Here is a 13,516-nt window from a genome sequence, read left to right as displayed (position 1 = left end):
GCATCAAGTTTGAGGAAATCGAGTAAAACCCACATGTCATGGAATGATTTTTTCTGCTGCACACCTGGGCTATGTGGGGATGGAAGGATTTCTGTTGCAGATCCTGGCCAGAATCAAGGAATGCCTTGACTCCAACACTAAACATACTGGTGGAGTTTTGCTTTTTCCTGCAGTTTCAGTGCAAAGTTTAGAGCATTAGTGTACTTTTTCTATAACTCCTACTTCTATATTGCCGGTTAGGTTTGGGTCAGGGATGAGAAAATGAATTTTTACAACGAGGAGAAGGAGAAAAAACTTAATTGCCTAGGAATTTTTTTGTGTATGTTGGTGTGTGGCTCTTAGAGATACCAAAATTTTAGTCTGGGTTTTTCAACATTCACCTTTAGGCAACATTTTGTAAAGCTGGAAGAGATTTAAAAGTGATCCTTTAACTCAAAAACAGTAAATAGATGATTTGAAGGAAAAAAAAGAGAAAAAGCAGCAGGTTGTGGAAGGGCCACATGTGAGGCTGCTGAAGGCTGCTCTGGAAGAGAAGCTCCATTCCAGGCACCCAGGGGAGGATCTTCAGCAATTCAAATTAACACTGCTGGGGCAGAGTGGGGACAATGTACCTGGCTCTTCTTGCCTGGGTCAGGAATTGGCTGATTCCTCTGCCCCTCACCCCAAGCTCTGCCAGCTTGCACAGATGGAATCTGCACAGCTGAAGGCAGAGCCCATGGTGAGGATCTCTGTCTCTGCAACAGAAATGGGTAAAGCTGCAAACGGAAACAGCAAATGGAGAATGTTGTGAAAACTTCACTAAAATAACGGGGGGATCATCCCTCTGCCCACTCCAACATCTGCTGTCACTGTCTGTGCTGTACAGGGTGTATCAGAGCACTGGGGCTTTTGCTAGAACAAGTTCAGGGAGATCAGTTGGAATTCAAGTATCTGATAATGTAATTAGAAAAAAGCGGTCAATTGATGCAGCCCCGGCTGCAGGCAGCACCCAAAAATGGGGAAAAGATGAAGGACCACCAGAACAAATCCTACAACACCATGGACCAGCCCCTGGGAACCCAAACCAATTCATATCAGGAAAGAGAGAACCCATTTATCATTTCAATGGCATCATTAGATTACAAGCTGTCCTCGGAATAAGAACCAACCAGACAGCTCCAGCTCCTGACCTTCCTGCCGACCAATCCACTGAAATGAGGAACGGAGCATTTCACCAGGGGATGGGGTCAGATTATCTGTGAGCAGAAAAAGGAGGAGTTTGTGGAAAACTAAATGATTCAAACTGCTGTTGGCAAAGAGATGACAAAGGAAAGTGCTGAAAAAGATGAGAAAGGAAATAGGAGAGCTTTTATGTATTGGTCCACACATAGAAAGGATGGGAATGGGACACACATTCGTGGCTCCCCGGCACACCAGGGGTTACACGAATGCTGCTTCTCCTCTTCTGTGCTGCAGCAACTCTCATCTTTTTACCATGCTCCACACCTTGGCAGTGCAGCTCATCCAGCAGCTGAGCCAGGGGATGCAGGTGGCAGCCAGGCCTCCTGATCCACAAACGGCTACAAAAGGACAGGGAATGAGGGCATCGAGAATAATCCCAAAACCAAAGAGGACCCGGGAAGAACAAAACAGAGTCAAGGAGTGAATCTGCCTGGAGATAGGGCCAGGCACTTGTAGTTAAGGAAGTAACTGGGAGAAACCATCAGTTCCAATAAATGTCACAAATTGACCCAGAGAGCTCCTCAAAGTCCCGCTACATTCCTGAACTTCGAGGAGAAGAACAAAGACTTAACAGAGCCATGAATATCGGCTGTTATACAAAAGGAGGGTGCATATTAACGAGGACAGGCAGCAGGCGCATCGGGAAGTCTGAACCTTCCAAGGACGTCAGCCAGTGGGCAAAGGCAGAGGGAGATGCGGCCGGGGAAATGAGGATAAAAAGGAGGCTGCGGACTACAACCATGGCAGAGAGCGCACGGCAAATGCCCCACGGCCTCTCCCCCTGCTCAGCAATAAAGTCACTTTTACAGGACTCCTCGCTCTCCTCCGGCCACAGAAACCTTCGGCGACGGGAATTTCCCCGCACGCTCCCGGCCGCGGGGCAGCCCCCTCTGTCCTACCCACAGCAGCCGGGCCGAGCCAGCGCTGCTCCGGCAGCGGCTCCTGCCCAGGCCCCGGCGGGAAGGAGACCGCGGGCAGCCGCTCCCGCCGCGCCCTCAGCCCGGGGCCAGCACGGGCCGGACACGGCACCACCGACCCGCCGCAGCCCCCTGCCGCCCCCTCCGCCCGCAGCCAGCCCCGAGCCCCCGCAGAACCCAGCGCGGCTCCCACCTGCGCCGGGGCCGCCCCCGAGCTCCGCCGACGCCGCCTCACCGCGCTCCGGCCGCTGCCGCCGCTCCCGGGCCCGCACAGACGCTCCTGGCGCCAATGGCGCCGCTGCCCGCCCACGGCCGCCCTCAGCCCGCCGCCGGGGCCGTGCTGCGCCCCGCTCCCACCAATCAGCGCGCCGCAACCGCGACTGACGGCACCAGCGGCCAATGGCAGCGAGCTGGGGGCGGGCTCTGCGCACGGCCCAGACTCGCCCCGCGCTCTCAGGGCCCCCCGCGCTGCGTGAGGGCAAAGCCGGAGATGAGCAACAGCCCCGGGACGGGCCCAGGCCCGAGGCGGGATTGAGCTGCCCACACAAACAAACTTCTCCGCACCTCCCGCCACGGCTTTCCCGGCCCTGCGCCTTCCGTGCCTCCGGCTCTGCGGGAAGCCCGGGAGCCTCACTTCTCCTGCCCCTCATTAGTGCATCGGTGCTTCGCTTTGATTTCCCCCGAAAAGGGAAACCTGCCCAAAGCCCTGTGGGTGAACGGGGGAGGGGAGAGATTTCTGGCAGAAAACTCCAAAGACTCAGAGCAGGATGAGGAGAAGTCAGTGCAGAGCCTTAAATGCAGCTTTCCCCACGCCTCCCTGCTCCCAGCTGCACCTCCTCCCCCGGCAGGGCAGGAGACAGGGAATGGGGCCATGCTCAGCTCATCCCCCGCGGCTTCTCCCTCTGCTCAGGGACAGGAGTCGTTCCCTGCTGCACCCTGCGCTCTCTCCCAGCCGAGACTTCTCCAGGAACTTCTCCGAGCCGAGTCCATCCCCTGGGGCACAGCCCCCTCCAAGTGCTGCAGCGTGGGTCACTGTGCCACGGGCTCGGTCCTGCCAGGCCAGGCTGCTCCAGCGGGGCCCCTCTGCCCGCGGGGTCACAGCTCCTCTCAGGCATCGCCGAGCTCCAGCCTGGCTCCTCCAGGGGCTGCAGGGGGATCTCTGCATCCCCATGGACCTGCGGGGGGATCTCTGCATCCCCATGGAGCTGCAGGGGGATCTCTGCATCCCCACGGACCTGCAGGGGGATCTCTGCATCCCCATGGACACGCAGGGGGATCTCTGCATCCCCACGGACCTGCAGGGGGATCTCTGCAGCCCAATTTTGAAAAACGCCAATCACTTGATTTTTAAAATTTTAAAAGTTTAATAACAATAAAATGATTTTTTAAATAGTAATACAATTGAAGTAATAAAAATTTAGAGTTAGGACAATTATAAAACAAGAAAAATGCAAGAATTACTGGCGTCCGGATGCTCACAGACACTATGTCACAAAAAGCATACCTTATGAACAAAGGAATAACCTTAAAAGCAGTGGCCTGTTGCATATTCATACATCTCATACATGATGTATAAATTCTTTGCTAATTAAGATCTTTGTGGTTTTTGTCAACTTCTTCCCCTTAATCCTGGTGGCTCCATAAAGATGGAGAGAAGGTGGAAGAATGTTTGTGTTTTCCGATGAGGAGGCTGTAACTCTTTATGGGCCCTGTCACTGTTATCTCTGTGTGAAGAGTTGCTTGACTATCTCATCTCTTTCTTGAACTAATCGAAAAGCATCTTACATAGCATAGTTTCTATTCCAACATTATGCTATAACCTAAAACTCTATTCAACCCACTACTTCAGAGAATCAATACAGCATAACTTTCTAACATTACACATCTAATATTCATTGCCATATTTGTAAAAAGCCAATCATAAAATATGCATTTTTCACAATCCCTCCTCTTATTATTTATAAATCATTTGGTTTGAGCAATATTTCTTATCCACTTGCATTCTGTGGACTGTGTTGGTAATCAAATAAAGCATGGGATTAATCAAGGAAGAAACACCAAAACAGTTGTAATGCATAAAAGGAAGAATCCCCATTTCTTCCACCATCCCATCCTCAATACTTTACCCCACCAGTTAGTTTTTAACATTGTTTTCTCATTTTTGGACTGGTATCTGCGTTGTTTTTTTCTAAGATGACCTCCCGTTTGTCATCTATTTTCAACAATCTGATATATTAAACTTTCCACAAACACCCCTTCTTTAGCCAATAAATAGTCTAAAGCAAACCTATTCTGCTACACTACAGTTTTTGTTTGGCTTTGCTGATTCAATATTAATTCCAGTGCCTGAGCAGCTTTGTTTGGTATCTCCTCTATAACTGCTTGGAGTCCTATAATACAATTCAGTATATAATTTGGGGTCAACACAGAGCTAGACTGCTGTGCTGGTTTCACCTTTTTGTTTACTAATTGCCTTTTTACCGAATCTTGGACTATATCTCTAAGATCAAATGTAAAACAAATCCATCTCTCTCCTTTCAGACCATCAATGCCCCGTCTATTACCACTTTTTCCTAAGTTCCTTCTAATCCAATATTTTCCCCATTTTGCCTGCAGGTACTCAGTTTGGGTGGGTCTGTGGCTGTTGACATGGGTGTGTGTAACAAAAAGGAACTTTGGTTCCTTTCCGTGTAATACTTTCTGTAGCATTTGGGACACGATCTTGCTGGTATCTCAGAAGGGAAAAGACAACAAATGAGAGACAGAAACAGGAATGACAGAGGTCTGGCATGGCTTATACCCCCACCTCCCCTGCCTGTGGGGTTGCTTCCCACAGCAGGTACGTGTGATCTTCTCGGTGGTGAGTACAGTGCTCAGTCCAGGCTTGCCCTCTGTTTCCCTTGTCACTCCTTTTTAGTGATCTTTTTAATCAAGTCCTTTTCGACACTCCTTAACTGTGGTTTCCCACCGTTCCTCAGGTATCTCTCAGTCAACAGGCACTAATTATCCATCCACAAAACAAAGTATTACTTCGGTTGTTTTGAGTTCTATCTGTATAGGGAATTGATTCACTACTGATACCTCTTGCAACAAGAGCATAGATTTTGTGAGCTACAACTCCAATTATTCCCATAATTTGAACATTCACTTTAAGCCAGCTAGCGTGTCCAGTATTGGGATGAATCACATAAAGTGTACAGTACAGTACCGATGGCAATTTCTCTTCTTCCCTGTACAAGCCACAGGCTAAGGCTAGGCTATAAGAACTCTTTGACTGAAACACTCCCGATCCTCCTGTTTGAAGTGGCAGTGTTCCTCTGCCAAGGAGGTGTCGGAGGCGTCTCAGGGTTTATTCAGGCAGGGCTTAGAACCAGTGATGCAAGCTTTGCCTTATTTCTCAGTGAGGTGTTATTCTTTGTACCTGCCTTGGATCATTTGGGTCTTCCCAAACCATTTTACCACCCAGTCCCATTGAAAGTCAATTTGGTATCACCTGGTTTAGATGTGATAGTCCATTCCTCAGGTTTCTTCACAAGTCCTTTGGTTTTGCTGGCATGAATTCACCCTCTTTCCGTGGTTCGGATTGCTGCTTCAGTGGTACCTGGACTTCTTAATAACACAGTGTTAAAAGACAGACAATACTGCATTAACTTTTACCATTAGTTTTCTTTAAAACTTTCTTGGTTTAACCAAAAGCTGTTTCTACATCTGCCTCTTCTTCTTGTATCCAGCTGTGTTAAGCTGCAGAGGCCAATTCTTCTTCCTGTGAGCTATAATTAGTTAAATAAAAAACACCAGGCCAATTTTGACATGAGATGTATCTCATCTCTTGCTTTTTACTTTTTGGGCAACATTTAACAGTTTTAGTCTTACAGACTCATTCTTCAGAACAAACGCCTTCTCCTCTTAACAACAACAACAACAACAACAAAAAAAAAAACAGAAAGAAAAAAGAAATCTTGCTTAAGAAAATAAACCACTTAGTGAGAGTCAGCTATCTCTGCCTTGATCTTATCTCTAGCGGTGTCCCTCTTTCCCAGCCTTACCCTTAACTCTGTGTTCCGCCTCTCCCCCACCCCGTTTTCACTCTGCCTAGCAGGAATGGGGGAGAACTTACAGACAGCTGTGGGTGAGGGGACCTTGGGGGTGTATTTCGCTCTCCCCTTCGCTCTCTCTCTTTCTCTCTCTTTTTCTCTCTTCACATTTCAATATCCACATTCCAACATCAGTCCACTTTCTAACATTAGTCTACATTTACTTTTGTTATGCGTGTTCTGCAGGCGTTTAATTCACTGCACCCTCCACCAAGGCTACCAGCCACTCACAGCTGACAGTGCAAAAATAAAACCTTGGTTTGCTATCACAATTTTTCCATTCACAAGCTTGAAAAGGTTGCAGGAATGAAGTAAACAACTTACTTCCAAAGTGATCCTGCCTGCACCAAAACAAATTTAAGGCAATGATAGTTAGTGCAGTGCAATTTGCAATGAAGCCAAGGTTTGATTTGGGAAGGGCATCTGAGGACACAGAGTATGAGTTTTACAAATCTATATTTTGAAGAAGGAATGGACAAAATATGAATACAGTTGGGGGCGGGGGGAGGACAGCAAGTAAGGAATTTGTCTCTGCAATACTCTCTTTTTGACTGCCAGGAAACACTGTCCAAAGAGGCTCCTGTGGTACAAACAATAACTGGGTGGGAAGAGGCGCTCCTGAATTCAAGCCTTAATGTCATAATAGGAAACTGCCCCTGAGCACTGCAGTGCTGGAGCACCCTGCCTGCAAACTCACCAGAGGCAAGCCACTGCTGCCACGCTGCAGGGCTGCCTGCAGCACAGAGGGAATCATGGCCAAGCCCTCCCTGCAGGCCTGGATAAACCACACAGGGAGCCCAAAACTTCCTCACAGCTCTCTAACTCATTCAAGAAATAAACCTACAGCAAGCAGAGATCCCCCCACCATCTTTTTAATGTGTATGTGTCACACACCCACAGTGATGCTGAAAGTAAGAAAATTAACAGCTTACATTAGAAGATACTGAATTTTTTCTTCACCTCACTTTGTAGGCTCCCTTTTATATATGTAGCCACCTCCAAGTCCAGGAAAAAAATTAGACCTGTTTTTCAGAAGTCTCATGCATGCACAACTCTAGCTGCTGTTCCAGGTGCACTGCAAATAGCCAGCACTTCCAGAAAAACTGACAAACAAATAAAACAAAAACCAAGAAAGCAAAACACATTTGGGTACATGAAAAAGGACTGGCTGGAAGAAAAAATGTTTCTCATTGACCTACCAAGTAGCTGGTGTTACCTTTAGTTTAACTTTACACACTGAGAACCACTTGAGTGAACAGCCTGCATTGACTCAAAATAAATTAATAGCAGGTTTTGCTATGTCACAGCTGTAAACTAGTTTTTCAATCCTAGAGTACAGTTGTCGCCCTGATTCTTGAGTTTTCTTAAGCCTTCTGAATTTACATTCTATTGGGAAACTTTCCCACACAGTTTCTGTAAATAACGTATTGTTTTGCATTCCTCCATGGGGGTGGAGAGACTTGATGTACTAGTGCTTTGTCCAATGTCTTCGGAGAGGTGGCCCGTTCACTCTCCAATCCACTGTCACCTTTGGAGAAGTATAAAAGTTGGAGTCAGAAAATAAACGCTCTCTTTTTTGCCTTGCAAGGTGGCAGGTGGCTCGCGTTGTGCTTTCTCGTGTCCTATAGCGACATCTGGTGACCGCCGAAGTGTATTGCAGCTTAGGCTGGGAACTTGGTGAGGTTTTTTCTGTTTGTTTAGAGCGTTGTCTATTGCTGGTTTTTTTGGTAATGGAGAGCTTTGAGGGCATTAGGGAGGAGTCTGTGGCTTTGGACGTTTGGAGGGAGGTGCTGAAGCGGAAACGCGTTCCTTTTTATTGGGATGATTTTGAGAGGCTGTTTTTATGGGCAAGGGAGCAGGGATTCTTTCCCAATCTTGCTGAGGCCCTTTCCTGGGAGAATTGGTCTCCCGTGGGAGATCGCCTCCTGGATGCCCTGCTTGATAATCGTTTTGAAGATGTTGGGCCGCTGATGATGCTGTTTAAGAGGTTGGATGCCATTTGGCAGGGGTCTGAGGTTGGCAGTTCTCGGGCTTCTCTGGGGGACCTATCTGTCTTGGATGCGGATGCTGGGGAGGCCGAGTCTCTGTACAGTTGCCCTGATTCCCCTAGCCCCGGGGGGAGTGAGCTGGAAGGTGGCTCCTCCTCTGGTGTGGTTCGGGCTCCCAGGCCACTGGCTTCAGGCATCCGGTCGGTGGGGCCGGTTCGGCCGCCTCGCCCTGCCCCGCGTCGCAGGCGTAGTGGGCTGGGCGGGAAAGCACTTTCTCTTTGTGCCTTCCCGGCGCTCGGGGGTGAACGGGGGCCCGTGGATCAGCCCCCGCCTCGGATTGCGTCTGACTCGGTGACGGTGAATTGCCCGAACTGTGGTGTTACATTTCCCCTGGAGAAGACACAGGCGCATTCGCCCGGTCCGGTCTCGGGTTCATCTTCTGAGGAGGAACCTGCTCCGATCCCTGAGCCTGCGCGGCCTGCCGGGCATGCGCAGGCGGTGGGGGCCGCCAAAGGCGGGGCCTTGGTCACTGCTCCATCGGACCCCGCCCCGGCAGGCGGGCAGCCCGCCCCGTCCCGCCTGATGGGGGCGGTGCCCACCGGGAGGCTGCGCGGCGCGGGTCTGACGCTTCTTGGGGGCGTGCCAGACTCCCTTGTGTCGTCCCGCGGTGACGTGTCTCCGCGCGCCGCGTCTCCCTCTTCGCCCCGTCCTTCCCCCGTCCCGGGGGATGGGAGCGCTGCGCTGGGGTTGCGGTCTGCGCCTCCGCCTGCGCCCGCCGCGGTGCCCTCTGCTGATACTGCAGACAGCACCGCTGGGGCACCGGCTGGTTTGGTTCCGCCTTCCCCGCCTGCCGCGGGGGCCGGGACTGCGGCACAGCGGGGCGCTGGGGTGTTCACCTTTAGCGCGACTGCTGACGCGGCCGGCGGGAGACCGTGACTCCCCGTGGCCGCGGATCCTCCCAGTCGACCTTGTGGACCCTCCCTGCCTGCCAGGTGACCGTGCGTCCGAAGGACCACGGGGGGTTTTGGCAGGAGGTCCTGGATAAGGCTGAGGAGATGTGCGACTTCGGCCCCTCGCGGAGCCTGCCGGATCAAGGGGAAGGCTCCTCTGGCTCTGCTGATGCTGCGGGGGGCGTGGTGTCCGGTGATGTTGCACCGCCTCGCAGCCCAGGGGCTGCCAGTGTCCCGGAGGCTACGGGACACGATACGGTGGATAATGCAGCCTTACCAGGGGGTCCTCAGGCTTTCCCTGTGCTTAGGGGTGTTACTCATAACACTCATGAGCCTTTTTCATTTAAGGTGTTGAAGGAAATCCAAGACACCGTTGCACAGTATGGTGTTGGGTCTGCTGAGGTTATGCAGACGATCCGATTACTTGTTGCTAACCTGCTGACGCCTTTCGATATTCGTTCTGTGGCTCAGGCTCTTTTTGACCCTGTGCAATTTGACGTGTTTGAGGACAAGTGGGCCGCTTTAGTGGCCAGTGCAGTACGGAAGAATGCTACGCGGGGGCAGCAGGATCCCAGACGTGTAGCTACCGCCGACATGTTGATGGGCACAGGTAATTATGTTGATCCTCAGGGGCAGGCGGGATACAATCCTCTCGTGCTTGAGCAGTGCAGGACGTTAGGCTTAGCAGCTGTGATCCAGACCTTAGAAATGGCTGCCCCGATGGAACCCTTTCTGACTGTTGTTCAAAGGGCCGATGAGTCATTCATGCACTTTGCATCGAGGTTGACTGCCTCGGTGGAGCGGCAGGTGGTAGAACCTGAGCTAAGGCGAATGGTCCTTGCGAGATTTGCTAGGATCCACTGCAACGCAGAATGCAAGAGAATCATACAGGCTCTTCCTGAAGGGGCTACACTTTCACAGATGGCAGCGGCCTGTGCAGACCTAAGCCCCTCGGTTCAGAAGGCGGATGCTTGGGCTGCTGCTGCGCAGCTGGTCTGGGCAGCACCGCAGGGCTGGCAGCAGCCCCGGGGTGCTGCTCAGGCGAGCACCAAACGGGGGAAGAAAGCACAGAAAGGAAAATTTCCCTCGTATGTTTGTGGCCGGTGTGGAAGGCCAGGCCATCCTGCAGAGGTTTGCAAGGCGACGGTTCATGTTAATGGCCAAGCACTCCCGGGCCCGGGAAACGGGAAGCGGAGCGCAAAGGGGGGGCGCGCTCAGACACAAGTTCCTCTCCAGACCCCAGAGCCCATGGAGGTCTGCTCGGCCAGCTTGTCGCCAGCACCCGCGGGTCAGCAGGTGTGGATGTCTGCACAGCAGCAACAGTCGTGTTAGACTCTTGCAAGGTGCACAAGGTTCCCCTGGACGCCTTTGGTCCCTTGGGTGAAGGCATGAGCGCCTTCCTCATGGGGAGGTCTAGTGCCACCCTTCAGGGCATCATTGTGCACCTGGGTCTCATTGATGCAGACTTCACAGGGCAGATTTGTGCAATGGTTTCCACACCCACACCCCCTGTTACGATCCCAAAAGGGACACGGCTTGCTCAACTTGTGCCTTTTAAGTCTTCTGTTCGCAGGACGACTGACCGGTTGCGAGGTGATGGCGGTTTTGGATCCACTGGGCCGCCTCAAGTTCACTGGACTGCTGTCCTGACCAAAGACCGTCCCGAGATGCTGTGTACCCTCTCCATCCCTGATGCAACACCGTCAGAGATCCGCCTGCGCGGGCTCCTTGACAGCGGCGCTGATGTCACGGTTCTCTCCCTTGCCGCCTGGCCTCCGGAATGGCCCCTGGATCCAGCGGAGACGTCTGTTGCGGGCCTGGGGGGAACAGCACGGTGTTATGTGAGCCAACGGCCTGTGCTGGTCACAAACCCAGAGGGACAGACGGCCTGGATTAGGCCTTATGTTACTTCTTCTCCTGCTAACCTCTGGGGGAGGGATGTTCTATCTGCGTGGGGGGTGCGCATTGGGATGGGTTTTTGATGGGGGCCACTGCAGCAAAGGGCGCAGAGTGTCCTACGCCTCCTATACGGTGGCTGGTGGATACACCTGTTTGGGAAAACCAGTGGCCCCTCCCTCAAGATAAACTGATCGCCCTTCGGAAATTGGTGCAGGAGCAGCTGGACCAGGGTCGTCTGGAGCCTTCTAACAGTCCCTGGAACACCCCTGTTTTCTGCATCAAAAAGAAGTCTGGGAAATGGAGGTTGTTACAGGACCTCCGGAAGGTCAATGCGGTCATGGAAGGCATGGGAACATTGCAGGCGGGCATGCCATCGCCTGCCATGCTTCCTGCAGGCTGGCCGATCTTCATCGTGGATTTGAAGGATTGTTTCTTTACAATTCCTTTGCATCCCGATGACAGACCGAAATTTGCCTTCACGGTGCCAGCAATTGACAATGATGAGCCTGCACAGCGATATCAATGGAAAGTTCTGCCACAGGGATTGCGCAATTCCCCGGTCATATGCCAATGGTATGTGGCCCGTGCCTTGTCTGGAGTTCGCAAGCAGTTTCCTGATGCACGTCTGTATCATTATATGGACGACATCTTGGTGGCTGCGTCCACTCAGGATGAGCTGCTGAGGATTCAGCCTCGGTTGCTCGATGCTTTGCATGCTCATGGGCTGCAGGTGGCTCCAGAAAAGGTTCAACAGCAACCTCCTTGGAAGTATTTGGGGGTCAAAATTCTGGAACGGACAATCCAACACCAGGAGGTGCAATTTGCACACTCGGTCAAGACACTGAATGATGTTCAAAAACTGATGGGTGTCATCACCTGGTTACGTCCATACTTGGGACTAACCGATGCACAACTGTCTCCTGTGTATGATCTGTTGAAAGGAGACTCTGATTTAAAATCACCTCGCACATTGACCCCTGAGGCACGTCAGGTGCTGGAGGAGGTTCAGCAGGCTGTTTCTGCCCGTCAGGTTTATCGCATTGATCTTTCCGTTGATGTCGCTGTGTTCGTTACCACTCCAGATTCGCATCCCACAGGTATCATTGGTCAATGGAGTGACAAATGGTCCGATCCCTTGCACATCTTGGAATGGGTTTTCCTGCCCCATCAGCCGCAGAAGACGGCAACGACATTGGCTGAGTTGATTGCTCGGTTGATAATGAAATGCCGGCAACGGTGTTTGCAATTGATGGGTGCGGATCCTGCAAAGATCATACTCCCGATATCCCGGGAGGACTTTGACTGGAGCTTTGCACACTGTGTGTCCCTGCAATGTGCTCTAGAAAATTTTTCAGGGCAGATCACTTATCATTTGCCCAGCCACAAGCTACTGCAGGTGGCAAAATCTATGCAGATCTCTTTGCGGCCCAAAAATAGTCAGGAACCTGTGCAAGGACCCACCGTCTTTACTGACGGTTCGGGGAAAACAGGAAAGGCCATTGTTACTTGGAAGGACGGATCTGAGTGGAAGGTTCTGAAAGGTCATCAGGATGGGTCGGCCCAAGTGGTTGAGTTGAGGGCCGCTGTTATGGCATTTGAGAGATTTTCCCAGGAACCTTTCAATTTGGTCACAGATTCTGCCTATGTGGCTGATATCGCACAGCGGTTGGGTCACTCAGTTTTGAAGGAGGTCAGTAACCCTGCCTTGTTTCATTTACTGAAGACCTTGTGGTGTGCTATTCAGGCCCGGGTTCATCCGTTTTACGTTCTGCATGTGAGAAGTCACACCAATTTACCAGGGTTTGTAGCAGAAGGTAACGCGAGGGCTGACAAGTTGGCTAATCCAGCGTGGGTAGCACCCCAGCCTGATACACTCGCACAGGCCAAGGCATCACATGGGTTTTTCCATCAGAATGCACATACTCTGCAGAAGCAGTTTCAGCTAAAGCCAACAGAGGCTCGTAGCATTGTTGAGTCCTGTGACGACTGCCATGCACTTGCTCCGCCTTTACCAGCAGGGGTAAACCCTAGAGGCCTTAGGGCCTTGGAGCTTTGGCAGACTGATGTCACCCAGATTGCCGAGTTTGGCCGGCTCAAGTATGTGCATGTCATGGTGGACACGTTCTCCTCTGCGATGTGGGCTTCCGCTCACACTGGAGAAAAGGCTCGTGATGTCATTGCCCACTGGAGGCAGGCCTTTGCCGTTCTGGGCATACCTTCTGCTGTGAAAACCGACAATGGTCCTGCTTATGCATCGCAGCAGGTGCGGCAGTTCCTGCAGTTGTGGGGTGTGTCACACAAGTTTGGTATCCCCCATTCTCCAACCGGCCAAGCTATTGTAGAACGCGCTCATGGTACTCTGAAGCGGGTTCTTCAAAAACAAAAACGGGGAATGCAGGGTGAGACCCCGCACAGTCGGTTGGAGAAAGCATTGTACACCATCAATC

General features: G+C 51.6%; 1 long non-coding RNA gene across 1 annotated transcript in view; it reads right to left on the bottom strand.

Moving 5' to 3' along the window:
• LOC140680456 (uncharacterized) overlaps window positions 1–2,457 on the bottom strand; it is a 41,841-nt gene extending 39,384 nt beyond the window's left edge. Inside the window, exon 1 of the long non-coding RNA XR_012051763.1 lies at window positions 2,332–2,457. This is a non-coding gene — a long non-coding RNA (uncharacterized lncRNA). The remainder of the gene's footprint in view (window positions 1–2,331) is intronic.
• Between the last annotated feature and the right edge of the window lie 11,059 nt (window positions 2,458–13,516).

Source organism: Taeniopygia guttata, chromosome 22 (genome assembly GCF_048771995.1).
Source record: "Taeniopygia guttata chromosome 22, bTaeGut7.mat, whole genome shotgun sequence".
NCBI classification, from domain to species: domain Eukaryota; kingdom Metazoa; phylum Chordata; class Aves; order Passeriformes; family Estrildidae; genus Taeniopygia; species Taeniopygia guttata.
This window is presented reverse-complemented; position numbering and strand designations above follow the sequence as displayed.